At 69.9% G+C, this 23,009-nt stretch overlaps 1 protein-coding gene across 2 annotated transcripts in view; it reads left to right on the forward strand.

Annotated features, from left to right (window-relative positions):
• Window positions 1-23,009, forward strand: part of prkn (parkin RBR E3 ubiquitin protein ligase) — a 2,088,612-nt gene that overhangs the window by 1,737,176 nt on the left and 328,427 nt on the right. The window lies entirely within an intron of this gene.

Consider the following 23,009-nt stretch of genomic DNA (forward strand, 5'->3'; position numbering starts at 1 on the left):
CACCGCTCCCCGCCTACCTCCAGACCGCTCCCCGCCCTACCTCCACACCGCTCCCCGCCCTACCTCCACACTGCTCCCCGCCCTACCTCCACTCCACTCCCCGCCCTACCTTCACACCGCTCCCCTCCCTACCTCGACACCGCTCCCTTCCCTACCTCGACCCCGCTCCCCGCCCTACCTCCACACCGCTCCCCGCCCTAACTCCACACTGCTCCCAGCCCTACCTCAACACCGCTCCCCGCACTACCTCCACACCGCTCCCCGCCCTACCTCCACACCGCTCCCCGCCCTACCTCCACACCGCTCCCTGCCCTACCTCCACACTGCTCCCTGCCCTACCTCCACACCGCACCCCGCCATACCTCCACACTGCTCCCCGCCCTACCTCCACACCGTACCCCGCCATACCTCCACACTGCTCCCCGCACTACCTCCACACCGCTCCCCACCCTACCTCCACACCGCTCCCCGCCCTACCTCCACACCGCTCCCCGCCCTACCACCACCTCGCTCCCCGCCCTACCTCCACACCACTCCTCGCCCTACCTCCACACCGCTCCCCGCACTACCTCCACACCGCTCCCCGCCCTACCTCCACACCGCTCCCCGCACTACCTCCACACCGCTCCCCGCCCTACCTCCACACCGCTCCCCGCACTACCTCCACACCGCTCCCTGCCCTACCTCCACACTGCTCCCCGCCCTACCTCCACACCGCACCCCACCCTACCTCCACACCGCTCCCCGCCCTACCTCCACACTGCTCCCCGCCCTACCTCCACACCGCTCCCCGCCCTACCTCCACACCACTCCCCGCCCTACCTCCACACCGCTCCCCTCCCTACCTCGACACCGCTCCCCTCCCTACCTCGACCCCGCTCCCCGCCCTACCTCCACACCGCTCCCCGTCCTAACTCCACACCGCTCCCAGCCCTACCTCAACACCGCTCCCCGCACTACCTCCACACCGCTCCCCGCCCTACCTCCACACCGCTCCCCGCCCGACCTCCACACCGCTCCCTGTCCTACCTCCACACTGCTCCCTGCCCTACCTCCACACCGCACCCCGCCATACCTCCACACTGCTCCCCGCCCTACCAACACACCGCACTCCGCCCTACCTCCACACCGCTCCCCGCCCTACCTCCAAACTGCTCCCCGCCCTACCTCCACACCACTCCCCGCCCTACCTCCACACCACTCCCCGCCCTACCTCCACACCGCTCCCCTCCTTACCTCGACACCGCTCCCCGCCGTACCTCCACACCGCTCCCCGCCCTACCTCCACACCGCTCCCCTCCCTACCTCGACACCGCTCCCCGCCCTACCTCCACACCGCTCCCCTCCCTACCTCGACACCGCTCCCCGCCCTACCTCCACACCGCTCCCCGCCCCACCTCCACACCTCTCCACGCCCTACCTTGCCACCGCTCCCCGCCCTACCTCCACACCGCTCCCCGCCCTACCTCCACACCGCTCCCCGCCCTACCTCCACACCGCTCCCCGCCCTACCTCCACACCGCTCCCCTCACTACCTCCACACCGCTCCCCGCCCTACCTCCACACCGCTCCCCGCCCTACCTCCACACCACTCCCCGCCCTACCTTCACACCGCTCCCCTCCCTACCTCAACACCGCTCCCCTCCCTACCTCGACACCGTTCCCCGCCCGACCGCCACACCGCTCCCCGCCCTACCTCCACACCGCTCCCCACCCTACCTCCACACCGCTCCCCGCCCTACCTCCAAACCGCTCCCCTCCCTACCTCGACACCGCTCCCCGCCCTACCTCCACACCGCTTCCCGCCCTACCTCCACACCGCTCCCAGCCCTACCTCAACACCGCTCCCCGCCCTACCTCCACACCGCTCCCCGCCCGACCTCCACACCGCTCCCCGCCCTACCTCGACACCGCTCCCCTCCCTACCTCACCACCGCTCCCCCCACTACCTCCACACCGCTCCCTGCCCTACCTCCACACCGCACCCCGCCATACCTCCACACTGCTCCCCGCCCTACCTCCACACCGCTCCCCGCCCTACCTCCACACCGCTCCCCGCCCTACCTCCACACCGCTCCCCACCCTACCTCCACACCGCTCCCCGCCCTACCTCCACACCGCTCCCCGCCCTACCTTCCACACCGCTCCCCGCCTTACCTCCACACCGCTCCCCGCCCTACCTCCACACCGCTCCCCCGCCCTACCTCCACACGGCTCCCCGCCCCACCTCCACCTCGCTCCCCGCCCTACCTCCACACCGCTCCTCGCCCTACCTCCACACCGCTCCCCGCCCTACCTCCACACCGCTCCCGCCCTACCTCCACACCGCTGCCCACCCTACCTCCAGACCGCTCCCCGTCCTACCTCCACACCGCTCCCCGCCCTACCTCCACACCGCTCCCCGCCCTACCTCCAGAGCGCTCCCCGCCCTACCTCCACACCGCTCCCCTAACTACCTCCACACCGCTCCCCGCCCTACCTCCACACCGCCCCCCGCCCTACCTCCACACCGCTCCCCGCCCTACCTCCTCACCGCTCCCCGTCCTACTTCCAGACCGCTCCACGCGCTACCTCCACACCGCTCCCCGTCCTACCGACAGACAACCCCCTGCCTTACCTCCACACCGCTCCCCGCCCTACCTCCAGACCGCTCCCCGTCCTACCGCCAGACTGCTCCCCGTACTACCTCCACACCGCTCCCAGCCCTACCTCCACAGAGCTCCCCGCCCTACTTCCAGACTGCTCCCTGCCCTACCTCAAGCCCTCTCCATGCCCTACCTCTAGACCGCTGCCCGCCCTACCTCCACACCACTCCCTGCCCTACCTCCAGACTGCTTCCTGCCCTACCTCCAGACCGCTCCCCGCCCTACCTCCAGACCGCTCCCCGCCCTACCTCCACACAGCTACCCGCCCTACCTCCAGACCGCTACCCGCTCTACCTCCAGACCCTCTCCGCCCTGCCTCCACACCGCTCACCGCCCTACGTCCACAGCGCTCCCCACCCTAACTCCAAAGAGCTCCCCGCCCTACTTCCAGTCTGCTCCCTGCCCGACGTCCAGGCCGCTCCGTGCCCTACATCTAGACCGCTGCCCGCCCTACCTCCACACCACTCCCCGCCCTTCGTCAACAGCGCTCTCTGCCCGACTTCCAGACCGCTCCCTGCCCTACCTCCAGACCGCTCCCCGCCCTACCTCCAGACTGCACCCCGCCCTACCTCCAGACCGCTTCCCGCCCTACCTCCAGACCACACCCCGCCCTACCTCCACACAGCTCCCCGCACTACCTCCACACCGCTCCCCGCCCTACCTCCACACCGCTCCCCGCCCTACCTCCACACCGCTCCCCTCACTACCTCCACACCGCTCCCCTCCCTACCTCCACACCGCTCCCCGCCCTACCTCCACACCGCTCCCCTCCCTGCCTCCACACCGCTCCCCGCCCTACCTCCACACCGCTCCCCTCCCTACCTCCACACCGCTCCCCGCCCTACCTCCACACCGCTCCCCTCCCTACCTTCACACCGCTCCCCTCCCTACCTCCACACCGCTCCCCGCCGTACCTCCACACCGCTCCCCGCCGTACCTCCACACCGCTGCCCGCCCAACCTCCACACCGCTCCCCGCCCTACCTCCACACCGCTCCCCGCCCTACCTCCACACCGCTCCCCGCCCTCGCTCCACACCGCTCCCCACCCTACCTCCACACCGCTCCCCGCCCTCGCTCCACACCACTCCCCGCCCTACCTCCACACCGCTCCACTCCCTACCTGCACACCGCTCCCCGCCCTACCTCCAGAACGCTACCTTCCTACCTCCACAACGCTCCCCGCCCTACCTCCACACCGCTCCCCTCCCTACCTGCACACCGCTCCCCTCCCTACTTCACACCGCTCCCCGCCGTACCTCCACACCGCTCCCCGCCCTACCTCCACACCGCTCCCCGCCCTACCTCCACACCGCTCCCCGCCGTACCTCCACACCGCTCCCCACCCTACCTCCACACCGCTCCCCGCCCTCGCTCCACACCACTCCCCGCCCTACCTCCACACCGCTCCCCTCAGTACCTCCACACCGCTCCCCGCCCTACCTCGACACCGCTCCCCGCCCTACCTCCAGACCGCTCCCCGCCCTACCTCCACACCGCTCCCCGCCCTACCTCCACACTGCTCCCCGCCCTACCTCCACTCCACTCCCCGCCCTACCTTCACACCGCTCCCCTCCCTACCTCGACACCGCTCCCCTCCCTACCTCGACCCCGCTCCCCGCCCTACCTCCACACCGCTCCCCGCCCTAACTCCACACCGCTCCCAGCCCTACCTCAACACCGCTCCCCGCACTACCTCCACACCGCTCCCCGCCCTACCTCCACACCGCTCCCCGCCCTACCTCCACACCGCTACCTGCCCTACCTCCACACTGCTCCCTGCCCTACCTCCACACCGCACCCCGCCATACCTCCACACTGCTCCCCGCCCTACCTCCACACCGTACCCCGCCCTACCTCCACACCGCTCCCCGCCCTACCTCCACACTGCTGCCCGCCCTACCTCCACACCACTCCCCGCCCTACCTCCACACCACTCCCCGCCCTTCCTCCACACCGCTCCCCTCCCTACCTCGACACCGCTCCCCGCCGTACCTCCACACCGCTCCCTGCCCTACCTCCACACCGCTCCCCTCCCTACCTCGACACCGCTCCCCGCCCTACCTCCACACCGCTCCCCTCCCTACCTCGACACCGCTCCCCGCCCTACCTCCACACCGCTCCCCGCCCCACCTCCACACCTCTCCCCGCCCTACCTCGCCACCGCTCCCCGCCCTACCTCCACACCGCTCCCCGCCCTACCTCCACACCGCTCCCTGCCCTACCTCCACACCGCTCCCCTCACTACCTCCACACCACTCCCCGCCCTACCTCCACACCGCTCCCCTCCCTACCTCGACACCGCTCCCCGCCGTACCTCCACACCACTCGCCGCCCTACCTCCACACCACTCCCCGCCCTACCTCCACACCGCTCCCCTCCCTACCTCCACACCGCTCCCCGCCGTACCTCCACACCGCTCCCCGCCCTACCTCCACACCGCTCCCCTCCCTACCTCGACACCGCTCCCCGCCCTACCTCCACACCGCTCCCCTCCCTACCTCGACACCGCTCCCCGCCCTACCTCCACACCGCTCCCCGCCCCACCTCCACACCTCTCCCCGCCCTACCTCGCCACCGCTCCCCGCCCTACCTCCACACTGCTCCCCGCCCTACCTTCACACCGCTCCCCTCCCTACCTCGACACCGCTCCCCTCCCTACCTCGACACCGCTCCCCGCCCTACCTCCACACCGCTCCCCGCCCTACCGCCACACCGCTCCCCGCCCTACCTCCACACCGCTCCCCGCCCTCCCTCCACACCGCTCCCCCCCCTACCTCCAGACCTTTTCCCTCCCTTCATCCACAGCGCTCCCCTCCCTACCTCGACACCGCTCCCCGCCCTACCTCAACACCGCTCCCCGCCCTACCTCAAGACCTTTCCCCTACCAACATCCACAGCGCTCCCCACCCTACCTCGACACCGCTCCCCGCCCTACCTCCACACCACTCCCCGCCCTACCTCCACACCGCTCCCCGCTCTACCTCCACACCGCTGCCCGCCATACCTCCACACCGCTCCCCGCCCTACCTCCACACCGCTCCCCGCCCTACCTCCACACCGCTCCCCGCCCTACCTCCACACCGCTCCCCTCCCTACCTCGACACCGCTCCCCGCCCTACCTCCACACCGCTCCCCGCCCCACCTCCACACCTCTCCACGCCCTACCTTGCCACCGCTCCCCGCCCTACCTCCACACCGCTCCCCGCCCTACCTCCACACCGCTCCCCGCCCTACCTCCACACCGCTCCCCGCCCTACCTCCACACCGCTCCCCGCCCTACCGCCACACCGCTCCCCGCCCTACCTCCACACCGCTCCCCGCCCTCCCTCCACACCGCTCCCCCCCCTACCTCCAGACCTTTTCCCTCCCTTCATCCACAGCGCTCCCCTCCCTACCTCGACACCGCTCCCCGCCCTACCTCAACACCGCTCCCCGCCCTACCTCAAGACCTTTCCCCTACCAACATCCACAGCGCTCCCCACCCTACCTCGACACCGCTCCCCGCCCTACCTCCACACCACTCCCCGCCATACCTCCACACCGCTCCCCGCTCTACCTCCACACCGCTGCCCGCCATACCTCCACACCGCTCCCCGCCCTACCTCCACACCGCTCCCCGCCCTACCTCCACACCGCTCCCCGCCCTACCTTCACACCGCTCCCCGCCCTACCTCCACAGCGCTCCCCGCCCTACCTCCACACCGCTCCCCGCCCTACCTCCACACCGCTCCCCGCCCTACCTCCTCACCGCTCCCTGCCCTACCTCCACACCGCACCCCGCCATACCTCCACACCGCTCCCCGCCATACCTCCACACTGCTCCCCGCCCTACCTCCACACCGCTCCCCGCCCTACCTCCGCACCGCTCCCCTCCCTACCTCCACACCGCTCCCCGCCCTACCTCCACACCGCACCCCGCCATACCTCCACCTCGCTCCCCGCCCTACCTCCACACCGCTCCCCGCCCTACCTCCGCACCGCTCCCCTCCCTACCTCCACACCGCTCCCCGCCCTACCTCCACACCGCTCCCCGCCCTACCTCCACCTCGCTCCCCGCCCTACCTCCACACCGCTCCCCGCCCTACCTCCAGATCGCTCCCCGCCCTACCTCCACACCGCACCCCGCCATTCCTCCACACCGCTCCCCGCCCCACCTCCACACCGCTCACCGCCCTACCTCCACACCGCTCCCCGCCCTCCCTCCACTCCGCTCCCCGCCCTACCTCCACACCGCTACCCGCCCTACCTCCACACCGCTCCCCGCCCTACCTCCACACCGCTACCCGCCCTACCTCCACACCGCTCCCCGCCCTCCCTCCACTCCGCTACCCGCCCTACCTCCACACCGCTACCCGCCCTACCTCCACACCGCTCCCCGCCCTACCTCCACACCGCTCCCCGCCCTACCTCCACACCGCTCCCAGCCCTACCACAACACCGCTCCCCGCCCTACCTCCACACCGCTCCCCGCCCTACCTCCACACCGCTCCCCGCCCTACCTCCACACCGCTCCCCTCCCTACCTCCACACCGCTCCCCTCCCTACCTCGCCACCGCTCCCCCCCTACCTCCACACCGCTCCCCGCCCTACCTCCACACCGCTCCCTGCCCGACCTCCACTCTCCTCCCAGCCCTACCTCCACACCGCACCCCGCCATACCTCCACACTGCTCCCCGCCGTACCTCCACACCGCTCCCCGCGCTACCTCCACACCGCTCCCCGCCCTACCTCCACACCGCTCCCCGCCGTACCTCCACACCGCTCCCCGCCCTACCTCCACACGGCTCCCTGCCCTACCTCCACCTCGCTCCCCGCCCTACCTCCACACCGCTCCTCGCCCTACCTCCACACCGCCCCCCGCCCTACCTCCACACCGCTCCCCGCCCTACCTCCACACCGCTCCCCGCCCTACCTCCACTCCGCTCCCCGCCCTACCTCCAGACCGCTCCCCGCCCTACCTCCACACCGCTCCCCGCCCTACCTTCACACCGCTCCCCGCCCTACCTCCACACCGCTGCCCGCCCTACCTTCACACTGCTCCCCGCCATACATCCACAGCGCTCCCCGCCCTACCTCCACACCGCTCCCCGCCCTACCTCCACACCTCTCCCCGCCCTACCTCCACACCGCTCCCCGCCCTACCTCCACACCGCTCCCCGCCCTACCTCCTCACAGCTCCCTGCCCTACCTCCACACTGCTCCCTGCCCTACCTCCACACCGCACCCCGCCATACCTCCACACCGCTCCCCGCCCTACCTTCACACCGCTCCCCTCCCTACCTCGACACCGCTCCAATCCCTACCTCGACACCGCTCCCCGCCCTACCTCCACACCGCTCCCCGCTCTACCTCCACACCGCTCCCCGCCCTACTTTCACACCGCTCCCCTCCCTACCTCGACACCGCTCCCCTCCATACCTCCACACCGCTCCCCGCCCTACCTCCACACCGCTCCCCGCCCTACCTCCACACCGCTCCCTGCCCTACCTCCAAACTGCTCCCTGCCCTACCTCCACACCACAACCCGGCATACCTCCACACTGCTTCACGCCCTACCTCCATACCGCTCCCCGCCCTACCTCCACACTGCTCCTCGCCCTACCTCCGCACCGCTCCCCGCCCTACCTCCACACCGCTCCCCGCCCTACCTCCACTCCGCTCCCCGCCCTACCTCCACACCGCTCCCCGCCTACCTCCAGACCGCTCCCCGCCCTACCTCCACACCGCTCCCCGCCCTACCTCCACACTGCTCCCCGCCCTACCTCCACTCCACTCCCCGCCCTACCTTCACACCGCTCCCCTCCCTACCTCGACACCGCTCCCCTCCCTACCTCGACCCCGCTCCCCGCCCTACCTCCACACCGCTCCCCGCCCTAACTCCACACTGCTCCCAGCCCTACCTCAACACCGCTCCCCGCACTACCTCCACACCGCTCCCCGCCCTACCTCCACACCGCTCCCCGCCCTACCTCCACACCGCTCCCTGCCCTACCTCCACACTGCTCCCTGCCCTACCTCCACACCGCACCCCGCCATACCTCCACACTGCTCCCCGCCCTACCTCGCCACCGCTCCCTGCCCTACCTCCACACCGCTCCCCGCCCTACCTCCACACCGCTCCCTGCCCTACCTCCACACCGCTCCCCGCCCTACCTCCACACTGCTCCCCGCCCTACCTTCACACCGCTCCCCTCCCTACCTCGACACCGCTCCCCTCCCTACCTCGACACCGCTCCCCGCCCTACCTCCACACCGCTCCCCGCCCTACCGCCACACCGCTCCCCGCCCTACCTCCACACCGCTCCCCGCCCTACCTCCACACCGCTCCCCGCCCTACCTCCAGACCTTTCCCCTCCCTTCATCCACAGCGCTCCCCTCCCTACCTCGACACCGCTCCCCGCCCTACCTCAACACCGCTCCCCGCCCTACCTCAAGACCTTACCCCTACCTACATCCACAGCGCTCCCCACCCTACCTCGACACCGCTCCCCGCCCTACCTCCACACCACTCCCCGCCCTACCTCCACACCGCTCCCCGCTCTACCTCCACACCGCTGCCCGCCATACCTCCACACCGCTCCCCGCCCTACCTCCACACCGCTCCCCGCCCTACCTCCACACCGCTCCACGCCCTACCTTCACACCGCTCCCCGCCCTACCTCCACACCGCTCCCCGCCCTACCTCCACACCGCTCCCCGCCCTACCTTCACACCGCTCCCCGCCCTACCTCCACAGCGCTCCCCGCCCTACCTTCACACCGCTCCCCGCCCTACCTCCACACCGCTCCCCGCCCTACCTCCACACCGCTCCCCGCCCTACCTCCTCACCGCTCCCTGCCCTACCTCCACACTGTTCCCTGCCCTACCTCCACACCGCACCCCGCCATACCTCCACACCGCTCCCCGCCATACCTCCACACTGCTCCCCGCCCTACCTCCACACCGCTCCCCGCCCTACATCCGCACCGCTCCCCTCCCTACCTCCACACCGCTCCCCGCCCTACCTCCACACCGCACCCCGCCATACCTCCACACCGCTCCCCGCCCTACCTCCACATCGCTCCCCGCCCTACCTCCACACCGCACCCCGCCATTCCTCCACACCGCTCCCCGCCCTACCTCCACACCGCTCCCCGCCCTACCTCCACACCGCTCCCCGCCCTCCCTCCACTCCGCTCCCCGCCCTACCTCCACACCGCTACCCGCCCTACCTCCACACCGCTCCCCTCCCTACCTCCACACCGCTCCCCGCACTACCTCCACACCGCTCCCCGCCCTACCTCCACACCGCTCCCCGCCCTACCTCCACACCGCTCCCCGCCCTACCTCCACACCGCTCCCCTCCCTACCTCCACACCGCTCCCCTCCCTACCTCGCCACCGCTCGCCCCCTACCTCCACACCGCTCCCCGCCCTACCTCCACACCGCTCCCTGCCCGACCTCCACACTCCTCCCAGCCCTCCCTCCACACCGCACCCCGCCATACCTCCACACTGCTCCCCGCCGTACCTCCACACCGCTCCCCGCGCTACCTCCACACCGCTGCCCGCCCTACCTCCACACCGCTCCCCGCCGTACCTCCACACCGCTCCCCGCCCTACCTCCACACGGCTCCCCGCCCTATCTCCACCTCGCTCCCCGCCCTACCTCCACACCGCTCCTCGCCCTACCTCCACACCGCCCCCCGCCCTACCTCCACACCGCTCCCCGCCCTACCTCCACACCGCTCCCCGCCCTACCTCCACTCCGCTCCCCGCCCTACCTCCACACCGCTCCCCGCCCTACCTCCAGACCGCTCCCCGTCCTACCTCCACACCGCTCCCCACCCTACCTCCACACCGCTCCCCGCCCTACCTCCAGACCGCTCCCCGCCCTACCTCCAGACCGCACCCCGCCCTACCTCCAGACCGCTCCCCGCCCTACCTCCACACCGCTCCCCGCCCTACCTCCACACCGCTCCCCTCACTACCTCCACACCGCTCCCCGCCCTACCTCCACACCGCCCCCCGCCCAACCGCCACACCGCTCCCCGCCCTACCTCCACACCGCTCCCCGCCCTACCTCCACACCGCTCCCCGCCCTACCTCCACACCGCTCCCTGCCCTACCTCCACACCGCCACCCGCCCTACCTCCGCACCGCTCCCCGCCCTACCTCCACACCGCTCCCCGCCCTGCCTTCACACCGCTCCCCGCCCTACCTGCACACCGCTACCCGCCCTACCTCCACACCGCTCCCCGCCCTACCTCCAGACCGCTCCCCGCCCTACCTCCACACCGCTCCCCTCACTACCTCCACACCCCTCCCCGCCCTACCTCCACACCGCTCCCCGCCCTACCTCCACACTGCTCCCCGCCCTACCTTCACACCGCTCCCCTCCCTACCTCGACACCACTCCCCGCCCTACCTCCACACCGCTCCCCGCCCTACCTCCACATCGCTCCCCGCCCTACCTCCACACCGCTCCCCGCCTTACTTTCACACCGCTCCCCTCCATACCTCGACACCGCTCCCCTCCATACCTCCACACCGCTCCCCGCCCTACCTCCACACCGCTCTTCGCCCTACCTCCACACCGCTCCCTGCCCTATCTCCAAACTGCTCCCTGCCCTACCTCCACACCACACCCCGGCATACCTCCACACTGCTCCCCGCCCTACCTCCACTCCACTCCCCGCCCTACCTTCACACCGCTCCCCTCCCTACCTCGACACCGCTCCCCTCCCTACCTCGACCCCGCTCCCCGCCCTACCTCCACACCGCTCCCCGCCCTAACTCCACACCGCTCCCAGCTCTACCTCAACACCGCTCCCCGCACTACCTCCACACCGCTCCCCGCCCTACCTCCACACCGCTCCCCGCCCTACCTCCACACCGCTCCCTGCCCTACCTCCACACTGCTCCCTGCCATACCTCCACACCGCACCCCGCCATACCTCCACACTGCTGCCCGCCCGACCTCCACACCACTCCCCGCCCTACCTCAACACCGCTCCCCGCCCTACCTCCACACCGCTCCCCTCCCTACCTCGACACCGCTCCCCGCCGTACCTCCACACCGCTCCCCGCCCTACCTCCACACCGCTCCCCTCCCTACCTCGACACCGCTCCCCGCCCTACCTCCACACCGCTCCCCTCCCTACCTCGACACCGCTCCCCGCCCTACCTCCACACCGCTCCCCGCCCCACCTCCACACCTCTCCCCGCCCTACCTCGCCACCGCTCCCCGCCCTACCTCCACACCGCTCCCCGCCCTACCTCCACACCGCTCCCTGCCCTACCTCCACACCGCTCCCCTCACTACCTGCACACCGCTCCCCGCCCTACCTCCACACCGCTCCCCGCCCTACCTCCACACTGCTCCCCGCCCTACCTTCACACCGCTCCCCTCCCTACCTCGACACCGCTCCCCTCCCTACCTCGACACCGCTCCCCCGCCCTACCTCCACACCGCTCCCCGCCCTACCGCCACACCGCTCCCCGCCCTACCTCCACACCGCTCCCCGCCCTACCTCCACACCGCTCCCCGCCCTACCTCTAGACCTTTCCCCTCCCTTCATCCACAGCGCTCCCCTCCCTACCTCGACACCGCTCCCCGCCCTACCTCCACACCGCTCCCCGCCCTACCTCAAGACCTTTCCCCTACCTACATCCACAGCGCTCCCCACCCTCCCTCGACACCGCTCCCCGCCCTACCTCCACACCACTCCCCGCCCTACCTCCACACCGCTCCCCGCTCTACCTCCACACCGCTGCCCGCCATACCTCCACACCGCTCCCCGCCCTACCTCCACACCGCTCCCCGCCCTACCTCCACACCGCTCCCCGCCCTACCTTCACACCGCTCCCCGCCCTACCTCCACACCGCTGCCCGCCCTACCTTCACACCGCTCCCCGCCATACCTCCACAGCGCTCCCCGCCCTACCTCCACACCGCTCCCCGCCCTACCTTCACACCGCTCCCCGCCCTACCTCCACAGCGCTCCCCGCCCTACCTCCACACCGCTCCCCGCCCTACCTCCACACCGCTCCCCGCCCTACCTCCTCACCGCTCCGTGCCCTACCTCCACACTGCTCCCTGCCCTACCTCCACACCGCACCCCGCCATACCTCCACACCACTCCCCGCCATACCTCCACACTGCTCCCCGCCCTACCTCCACACCGCTCCCCGCCCTACCTCCGCACCGCTCCCCTCCCTACCTTCACACCGCTCCCCGCCCTACCTCCACACCGCACCCCGCCATACCTCCACACCGCTCCCCGCCCTACCTCCACCTCGCTCCCCGCCCTACCTCCACACCGCTCCCCGCCCTACCTCCACACGGCTCCCCGCCCTACCTCCACACCGCTCCTCGCCCTACCTCAACACCGCTCCCCGCCCTCGCTCCACATCGCTCCCCGCCCTACCTCCACACCGCACCCCGCCATACCTCCACACCGCTCCCCGCCCTCCCTCCACTCCGCTCCCCGCCCTACCTCCACACCGCTACCCGCCCTACCTCCACACCGCTCCCCGCCCTACCTCCACACCGCTCCCCGCCCTACCTCCACACCGCTCCCAGCCCTACCACAACACCGCTCCCCGCACTACCTCCACACCGCTCCCCGCCCTACCTCCACACCGCTCCCCGCCCTACCTCCACACCGCTCCCCGCCCTACCTCCACACCGCTCCCCGCCCTACCTCCACACCGCTCCCCTCCCTACCTCCACACCGCTCCCCTCCCTACCTCGCCACCGCTCCCCCCCACCTCCACACCGCTCCCCGCCCTACCTCCACACCGCTCCCTGCCCGACCTCCACACTCCTCCCAGCCCTACCTCCACACCGCACCCCGCCATACCTCCACACTGCTCCCCGCCGTACCTCCACACCGCTCCCCGCGCTACCTCCACACCGCTCCCCGCCCTACCTCCACACCGCTCCCCGTCGTACCTCCACACCGCTCCCCGCCCTACCTCCACACGGATCCCCGCCCTACCTCCACCTCGCTCCCCGCCCTACCTCCACACCGCTCCTCGCCCTACCTCCACACCGCCCCCCGCCCTACCTCCACTCCGCTCCCCGCCCTACCTCCACACCGCTCCCCGCCCTACCTCCAGACCGCTCCCCGTCCTACCTCCACACCGCTCCCCGCCCTACCTCCACACAGCTCCCCGCCCTACCTCCAGACCGCTCCCCGCCCTACCTCCAGACCGCACCCCGCCCTACCTCCAGACCGCTCCCCGCCCTACCTCCACACCGCTCCCCGCCCTACCTCCACACCGCTCCCCTCACTACCTCCACACCGCTCCCCGCCCTACCTCCACACCGCTCCCCGCCCAACCGCCACACCACTCCCCGCCCTACCTCCACACCGCTCCCCGCCCTACCTCCACACCGCTCCCCGCCCTACCTCCACACCGCTCCCTGACCTACCTCCACACCGCCACCCGCCCTACCTCCACACCGCTCCCCGCCCTACCTGCACACCGCTACCCCGCCCTACCTCCACACCGCTCCCCGCCCTACCACCACACTGCTCCCCGCCCTACCTCCACCCCACTCCCCGCCCTACCTTCACACCGCTCCCCTCCCTACCTCGACACCGCTAACGCCCTACCTCCACACCGCTCCCAGCCCTGCCTCCACACCGCTCCCCGCCCTACCTCCACACCGCTCCCCGCCCTACCTCCACCTCACTCCCCGCCCTACCTCCACACCGCTCCTCGCCCTACCTCCACACCGCTCCTCGCCCTACCTCCACACCGCTCCCCTCACTACCTCCACACTGCTCCCCGCCCTACCTCCACCTCGCTCCCCGCCCTACCTCCACACCGCTCCTCGCCCTACCTCCACACCGCTCCTCGCCCTACCTCCACACCGCTCCCCTCACTACCTCCTGACCGCTCCCCGCCCTACCTCCACACCGCTCCCCGCCCTACCTCCACACCGCTCCCCGCCCTACCTCCACCTCGCTCCCCGCCCTACCTCCACACCGCTCCTCGCCCTACCTCCACACCGCTCCTCGCCCTACCTCCACACCGCTCCCCTCACTACCTCCACACCGCTCCCCGCCCTATCTCCACACCTCTCCCCGCCCTACCTCAACACCGCTCCCCGCCATACCCCCACACCGCTCCCCGCCCTACCTCCACACCACTCCCCTCACTACCTCCACACCGCTCCCCGCCTTACCTCCACACCGCTCCCCGCCCTACCTCCACTCCACTCCCCGCCCTACCTCCACACTGCTCCCCGCCCTACCTCCACACCGCTCCCCTCACTACCTCCACACCACTCCCCTCACTACCTCCACACCGCTCCCCGCCCTACCTCCACACCACTCCCCTCACTACCTCCACTCCGCTCGCCGCCCTACCTCCACACCGCTCCCCGCCCTAGCTCCACACCGCTCCCCGCCCTCGCTCCACACCGCTCCCCGCCCTACCTCCACACCGCTCCCCGCCCTAGCTCCACACCGCTCCCCGCCCTCGCTCCACACCGCTCCCCGCCCTACCTCCACACCGCTCCCCGCCCTACCTCCACACCGCTCCACACCCTACCTCAAGACCGCTCCCTGCCCTACCTCCAGATGGCTCCCAGACTTACCTCCAGACCGCTCCCTGCGCTACCTACCCTACGTCCACTCCGCTCCCTGCCCTACCTCAACAGCGCTTCCCGCCCTACCTCAACACCGCTTCCCGCCCTACCTCCACACCGCTCCCCGCCCTACCTCAACACCGCTTCCCGCCCTACCTCCACACCGCACCCCGCCATACCTCCACACTGCTCCCCGCCCTACCTCCACACCGCTCCCCGCCCTACCTCCACACTGCTCCCCGCCCTTCCTCCACAATGGAATACACAATGAATGGAAAGACCCTAGGCAAGATGGAGGGTCAGAGGGATCTGGGTGTGCAAGTACACAGATCCCTGAAGGCGGCGGAACAGGTGGATAAGGTGGTAAAAAAGGCTTATGGGATACTTGCCTTCATTAGCCGAGGCATTGAATATAAGAGCAAGGAGGTTATGATGGAGCTGTATAAAACACTGGTTAGGCCACAGCTGGAATATTGTGTGCAGTTCTGGTCGCCACACTACAGGAAGGATGTGATCGCGTTAGAGAGGGTGCAGAGGAGGTTCACCAGGATGTTACCAGGGCTGGAGCGCTTCAGCTATGAAGAGAGACTGGGCAGGTTGGGTTTGTTTTCCTTGGAGCTGAGGAGGCTGAGGGGGGACATGATTGAGGTGTACAAAATTATGAGGGGCATAGATAGGATGGATGCTGAGGAGCTTTTTCCCTTAGTAGAGGGGTCGATAACTAGGGGGCATAGATTCAAGGTAAAGGGCGGGAGGTTTAGAGGGGATTTGAGAAAGAACTTTTTCACCCAGAGGGTGGTTGGAGTCTGGAACTCACTGCCTGAAAGGGTTGTGGAGGCAGAAACCCTCACAACATTTAAGAAGCATTTGGATGTGCACTTGAAATGCCATAGCATACAAGGCTACGGGCCAAATGCTGGAATATGGGATTAGATTAGACAGGGCTTGATGGCCGGCGCGGACACGATGGGCCGAAGGGCCTCTATCCGTGCTGTATTACTCTATGACTCTATGACACGGCTCCCCGCCCTACCTCCACCTCGCTTCCCGCCCTACCTCCACACCGCTCCTCGCCCTAGCTCCACACCGCTCCCCACCCTACCTCCACACCGCTCCCCGCCCTACCTCCACTCCGTTCCCCGCCCTACCTCCACACCGCTCCCCGCACTACCTCCAGACTGCTCCCCGCCCTACCTCCACACCGCTCCCCGCCCTACCTCCACACCGCTCCCCGCCCTACCTTCACACCGCTCCCCTCCCTACCTCGACACCGCTTCCCGCCCTCCGTCCAGACCGCTCCCCGCCCTACCTCCACACCGCTCCCCGCCCTACCTCCACACCACTCCCCGCCCTACCTTCACGCCGCTCCCCTCCCGACCTCGACACCGCTCCCCTCCCTCCCTCGACACCGCTGCCCGCCCTACCTCCACACCGCTCCCCGCCCTAACTCCACACCGCTCCCCGCCCTACCTCCACACCGCTCCCCGCCCTACCTCCACACCGCTCCCCGCCCTACCTCCACACCGCTCCCCGCCCTACCTCCACACCGCTCCCCGCCCTACCTCCAGACCTTTCCCCTCCCTACCTCCACACCGCTCCCCTCCCTACCTCCACACCGCTCCCCGCCCTACCTGCACAACGCTCCCTGCTCTACCTCCACACCACTGCCCGCCCTACCTCCACACCGCTCCCCGCCCTACCTCCACACCGCTCCCCGCCCTACCTCCACAGCGCCCCCCGCCCTACCTTCACACCGCTCCCCTCCCTACCTCGACAGCGCTCCCCTCCCTACCTCGCCACCGCTCAGCGCCCTACCTCCATTCCGCACCCTGCCAGACCTCCACACCGCTCCCCGCCCTACCTCCACACCGCTCCCCGCCCTACCTCCACACCGCTCCCCACCCTACCTCCACAACGCTCCCCGCCCTACCTCCAGACCGCTCCCCGCCCTACCTCCACACCGCTCCCCGCCCTACCTCCACACCGCTCCTCGCCCTACCTCCACACCGCTCCTCGCCCTACCTCCACACCGCTCCCCTCACTACCTCCACACTGCTCCCCGCCCTACCTCCACCTCGCTCCCCGCCCTACCTCCACACCGCTCCTCGCCCTACCTCCACACCGCTCCTCGCCCTAACTCCACACTGCTCCCTGCCCTACCTCCACACCGCTCCCCGCCCTATCTCCACACCTCTCCCCGCCCTACCTCAACACTGCTCCCCGCCATACCTCCACACCGCTCCCCGCTTTACCTCCACACCACTCCCCTCGCTACCTCCACACCGCTCCCCGCCCTACCTCCACACCGCTCCCCGCCCTACCTCCACAAAACTCCCCTCACTACCTCCACACCGCTCCCCGCCTTACCTCCACACCGCTCCCCGCCCTACCTCCACTCCGCTCCCCTCACTACGTCCACACCAATCCCCGCCCTACCTCCACACCGCTCCCCGCCCTACCTCCACACTGCTCCCCGCCCTACCTCCACACCGCTCCCCTCACTACCTCCACACCACTCCCCTCACTACCTCCACACCGCTCCCCGCCCTACCTCCACACCGCTCCCCGCCCTACCTCCACTCCGCTCCCTGCGCTACCTCCACACCGCTCCACTCCCTACCTGCACACCACTCCCCGCCCTTCCTCAACACCGCTTCCTGCCCTACCTCAACACCACTCCCCGCCCTACCTCCACACCGCTCCCCGCCCTACCTCCACACCGCTCCCCGCCCTACCTCAAGACCGCTCCCTGCCCTACCTCCAGATGGCTCCCAGACCTACCTCCAGACCGCTACCTGCGCGACCTACCCTACCTCCACTCCGCTCCCTGCCCTACCCCAACACCGCTTCCCGCGCTACCTCAACACCGCTTCCCGCCCTACCTCCACACCGCTCCCTGCCCTACCTCAACACCGCTTCCCGCCCTACCTCCACACCGCTCCCTGCCCTACCTCAACACCGCTCCCCGCCCTACCTCCACACCGCTCCCCGCCCTACCTCAACACCGCTTCCCGCCCTACCTCCACACCGTTCCCTGCCCTACCTCAACACCGCTCCCCGCCCTACCTCCACACCGCTCCCCGCCCTACCTCCACCTCGCTCCCTGCTCAGCCTCCACACCGCTCCTCGCCCTACCTCCACACCGCTCCCCGCCCTACCTCCACACCGCTCCCCGCCCTACATCCACACCGCTCCCCGCCGTACCTCCACACCGCTCCCCGCCCTACCTCCACACCGCTCACCGCCGTACCTCCAGACCGCTCCCCGCCCTACCGCCACACCACTCCCCTCACTACCTCCACACCGCTCCCCTCACTACCTCCACACCGCTCCCCTCACTACCTCCACACCGCTCCCCGCTCTACCTCCAGACCTTTCCCCTCCCTACCTCCACAGCGCTCCCCTCCCTAATTCGACACCGCTCCCCTCCCTACCTCGACACCGCTCCCCTCCCGGCCTCGACACCGCTCCCCGCCCTACCTCCACACCGCTCCCCGCCCTACCTTCACACCGCTGCCCTCCCTACCTCCACACCGCTCCCCGCCCTACCTCCACACCGCTCCCCGCCCTACCTCCACACCGCTCCCCGCCCTACCTCCACACCGCTCCCTGCTCAGCCTCCACACCGCTCCTCGCCCTACCTCGACACCGCTCCCCGCCCTACCTCTGCACCGCTCCCCGCCCTACCTTCACACCACTCCCCTCCCTACCTCGCCACCGCTCCCCGCCCTACCTCCACACCGCTCACCGCCCTACCTCCACACCGCTCCCCGCCCTACCTCCACACCGCTCCCCGCCCTAACCCCACACTGCTCCCCGCCATACCTCCACACGGCTCCCCGCTCTACCTCCACCTCGCTCCCCGCCCTACCTCCACACCGCTCCTCGCCCTAGCTCCACACCGCTCCCCGCCCTACCTCCACCCCGCTCCCCGCCCTACCTCCACACCGCTCCCCGCCCTACCTCCACTCCGCTCCCCGCCCTACCTCCACACCGCTCCCCGCCCTACCTCCAGACTGCTCCCCGCCCTACCTCCACACCGCTTCCCGCCCTACGTCCAGACCGCTCCCCGCCCTACCTCCACACCGCTCCCCGCCCTACCTCCACTCCGCTCCCCGCCCTACCTCCACACCGCTCCCCGCCCTACCTCCAGACTGCTCCCCTCCCTACCTCGACACCGCTCCCCGCCCTACCTCCACACCGCTCCCCGCCCTACCTCCACAACGCTTCCCGCCCTACGTCCAGACCGCTCCCCTCCCTACCTCGACACCGCTCCCCTCCCTACCTCGACACTGCTCCCCGCCCTACCTCTACACCACTCCCCGCCCTACCTCCACACCGCTCCCCGCCCTACCTCCAGACCTTTCCCCTCCCTACCTCCACAGCGCTCCCCGCCCTACCTCCACACCGCTCCCCGCCCTACCTCCAGACCTTTCCCCTCCCTACCTCCACAGCGCTCCCCTCCCTACCTCGACACCGCTCCCCGCCCTACCTCCACACCGCTCCCCGCCCTACCTCCACACCGCTCCCCGCCCTACCTCCACACCGCTCCCCGCCCTACCTCCACACCGCTCCCCTCCCTACCTCACCACCGCTCCCCGCCCTACCTCCACACCGCTCACCGCCCTACCTCCACACCGCTCCCTGCCCTACCTCCACACCGCACCCCGCCCTACCTCCACACCACTCCCCGCCCTACCTCCACACCGCTCCCCGCCCTAACCCCACACCGCTCCCCGCCATACCTCCACACGGCTCCCCGCTCTACCTCCACCTCGCTCCCCGCCCTACCTCCACACCGCTCCTCGCCCTAGCTCCACACCGCTCCCCGCCCTACCTCCACCCCGCTCCCCGCCCTACCTCCACACCGCTCCCCGCCCTACCTCCACTCCGCTCCCCGCCCTACCTCCACACCGCTCCCCGCCCTACCTCCAGACTGCTCCCCTCCCTACCTCGACACCGCTCCCCGCCCTACCTCCACACCGCTCCCCGCCCTACCTCCACACCGCTCCCCGCCCTACCTCCACACCGCTCCCCGCCCTACCTCCGCACCGCTTCCCGCCCTACGTCCAGACCGCTCCCCGCCCTACCTCCACACCGCTCCCCGCCCTACCTTCACACCGCTCCCCTCCCTACCTCGACACTGCTCCCCGCCCTACCTCCACACCGCTCCCCGCCCTACCGCCACACCGCTCCCCGCCCTACCTCCACACCGCTCCCCGCCCTACCTCCACACCGCTCCCCGCCCTACCGCCACACCGCTCCCCGCCCTACCTCCACACCGCTCCCTGCCCTACCTCCACACCGCCACCCGCCCTACCTCCACACCGCTCCCCGCCCTACCTGCACACCGCTACCCGCCCTACCTCCACACCGCTCCCCGCCCTACCTCCACACTGCTCCCCGCCCTACCTCCACACCGCTCCCCTCACTACCTCCACACCACTCCCCTCACTACCTCCACACCGCTCCCCGCCCTACCTCCACACCGCTCCCCGCCCTACCTCCACTCCGCTCCCTGCGCTACCTCCACACCGCTCCACTCCCTACCTGCACACCACTCCCCGCCCTTCCTCAACACCGCTTCCTGCACTACCTCAACACCGCTTCCCGCCCTACCTCCACACCGCTCCCCGCCCTACCTCAAGACCGCTCCCTGCCCTACCTCCAGATGGCTCCCAGACCTACCTCCAGACCGCTCCCTGCGCTACCTACCCTACCTCCACTCCGCTCCCTGCCCTACCCCAACACCGCTTCCCGCGCTACCTCAACACCGCTTCCCGCCCTACCTCCACACCGCTCCCTGCCCTACCTCAACACCGCTTCCCGCCCTACCTCCACACCGCTCCCTGCCCTACCTCAACACCGCTCCCCGCCCTACCTCCACACCGCTCCCCGCCCTACCTCAACACCGCTTCCCGCCCTACCTCAACACCGCTTCCCGCCCTACCTCCACACCGCTCCCTGCCCTACCTCAACACCGCTCCCCGCCCTACCTCCACACCGCTCCCAGCCCTACCTCCACACCGCTCCTCGCCCTACCTCCACCTCGCTCCCTGCTCAGCCTCCACACCGCTCCTCGCCCTACCTCCACTCCACTCCCCGCCCTACCTCCACAACGCTCCCCGCCCTACATCCACACCGCTCCCTGGCCTACCTCCACACCGCTCCCCGGCCTACCTCCACACCGCTCCCCTCACTACCTCCAGACCGCTCCCCGCCCTACCTCCACACCGCTCCCCGCCCTACCTCCACACCGCTCCCCGCCCTACCTCCACACCGCTCCCCGCCCTACCTCCACACCGCTCCCCGCCCTACCTCCACACCGCTCCCCGCCCTACCTCCACACCGCTCCCCGCCCGACCTCCACACCGTTCCCCTCACTACCTCCACACCGCTCCTCGCCCTGCCTCCAGACCGCTCCCCGCCCTACCTCCATACCACTCCCCTCACTACCTCCACACCGCTCCCCGGCCTACCTCCACACCGCTCCCCGCCCTACCTCCACACCACTCCCCGCTCTACCTCCACACCGCTCCCCTCATTACCTCAACACCACTCCCCGCCCAATCTCCACACCGCTCCCCGGCCTACATCCACACCGCTGCCCGGCCTACCTCCACACCACTGCCCGCCTAACCTCCACACCGCTCCCCGCCCTACCTCCACACCGCTCCCCGCCCTACCTCCACACCGCTCCCCGCCCTACCTCCACACCGCTCCCCGCCCTACCTCCACACCGCTCCCCGCCCTACCTCCACACCGCTCCCCGCCCGACCTCCACACCGTTCCCCTCACTACCTCCACACCGCTCCTCGCCCTGCCTCCAGACCGCTCCCCGCCCTACCTCCATACCACTCCCCTCACGACCTCCACACCGCTCCCCGGCCTACCTCCACACCGCTCCCCGCCCTACCTCCACACCACTCCCCGCCCTACCTCCACACCGCTCCCCTCATTACCTCAACACCGCTCCCCGCCCAATCTCCACACCGCTCCCCGGCCTACATCCACACCGCTCCCCGGCCTACCTCCACACCACTGCCCGCCTAACCTCCACACCGCTCCCCGGCCTACCTCCACACCACTCCCCGCCCAACCTCCACACCGCTCCCCGGCCTACCTCCACACCGCTCCCCTCACTACCTCCACAACGCTCCCCACCCTAGCTCCATACCGCTCCCCTCAGTACCTCCACACGGCTCCCCTCAGTACCTCCACACCACTCCACTCACTACCTCCAGACCGCTCCCCACCCTACCTCCACACCGCTCCCCGCCCTACCTCCACACCGCTACTCGCCCTACCTCCACACCGCTCCCCGCCCTACCTCCACATCGCTCCCCGCCCTACCTCCACACCGCTCCCCGCCCTACCTCCACGCCGCTTCCCTCCCTACCTCGACACCGCTCCCCGCCCTACCTCCACACCGCACCCCTCTCTACCTCCACACCGCTCCCCTCACTACCTCCACACCGCTCCCCGCCCTACCTCCACACCGCTCCCCACCCTAGCTCGAGACCACTCCACGTCCTACCTCCACACCGCTCCCCTCACTACCTCCACACCGCTCCCCTCACTACCTCCACACCGCTCCCCGCCCTACCTCCACACCGCTCCCCGCCCTACCTCCACACCGCTCCCCGCCCTACCTCCACACCACTCCCCGCCTTACCTCCACAACGCTCCCCGCCCTACCGCCACTCCACTCCCCGCCCTACCTCCACACAGCTCCCCGCCCTACCTCCACACCGCTCCCCTCACTACCTCCACACCACTCC

This window comes from Somniosus microcephalus, chromosome 3 (genome assembly GCF_052327205.1).
Source record: "Somniosus microcephalus isolate GS21.2 chromosome 3, FLI_Smic_1.0, whole genome shotgun sequence".
NCBI lineage: Eukaryota > Metazoa > Chordata > Chondrichthyes > Squaliformes > Somniosidae > Somniosus > Somniosus microcephalus.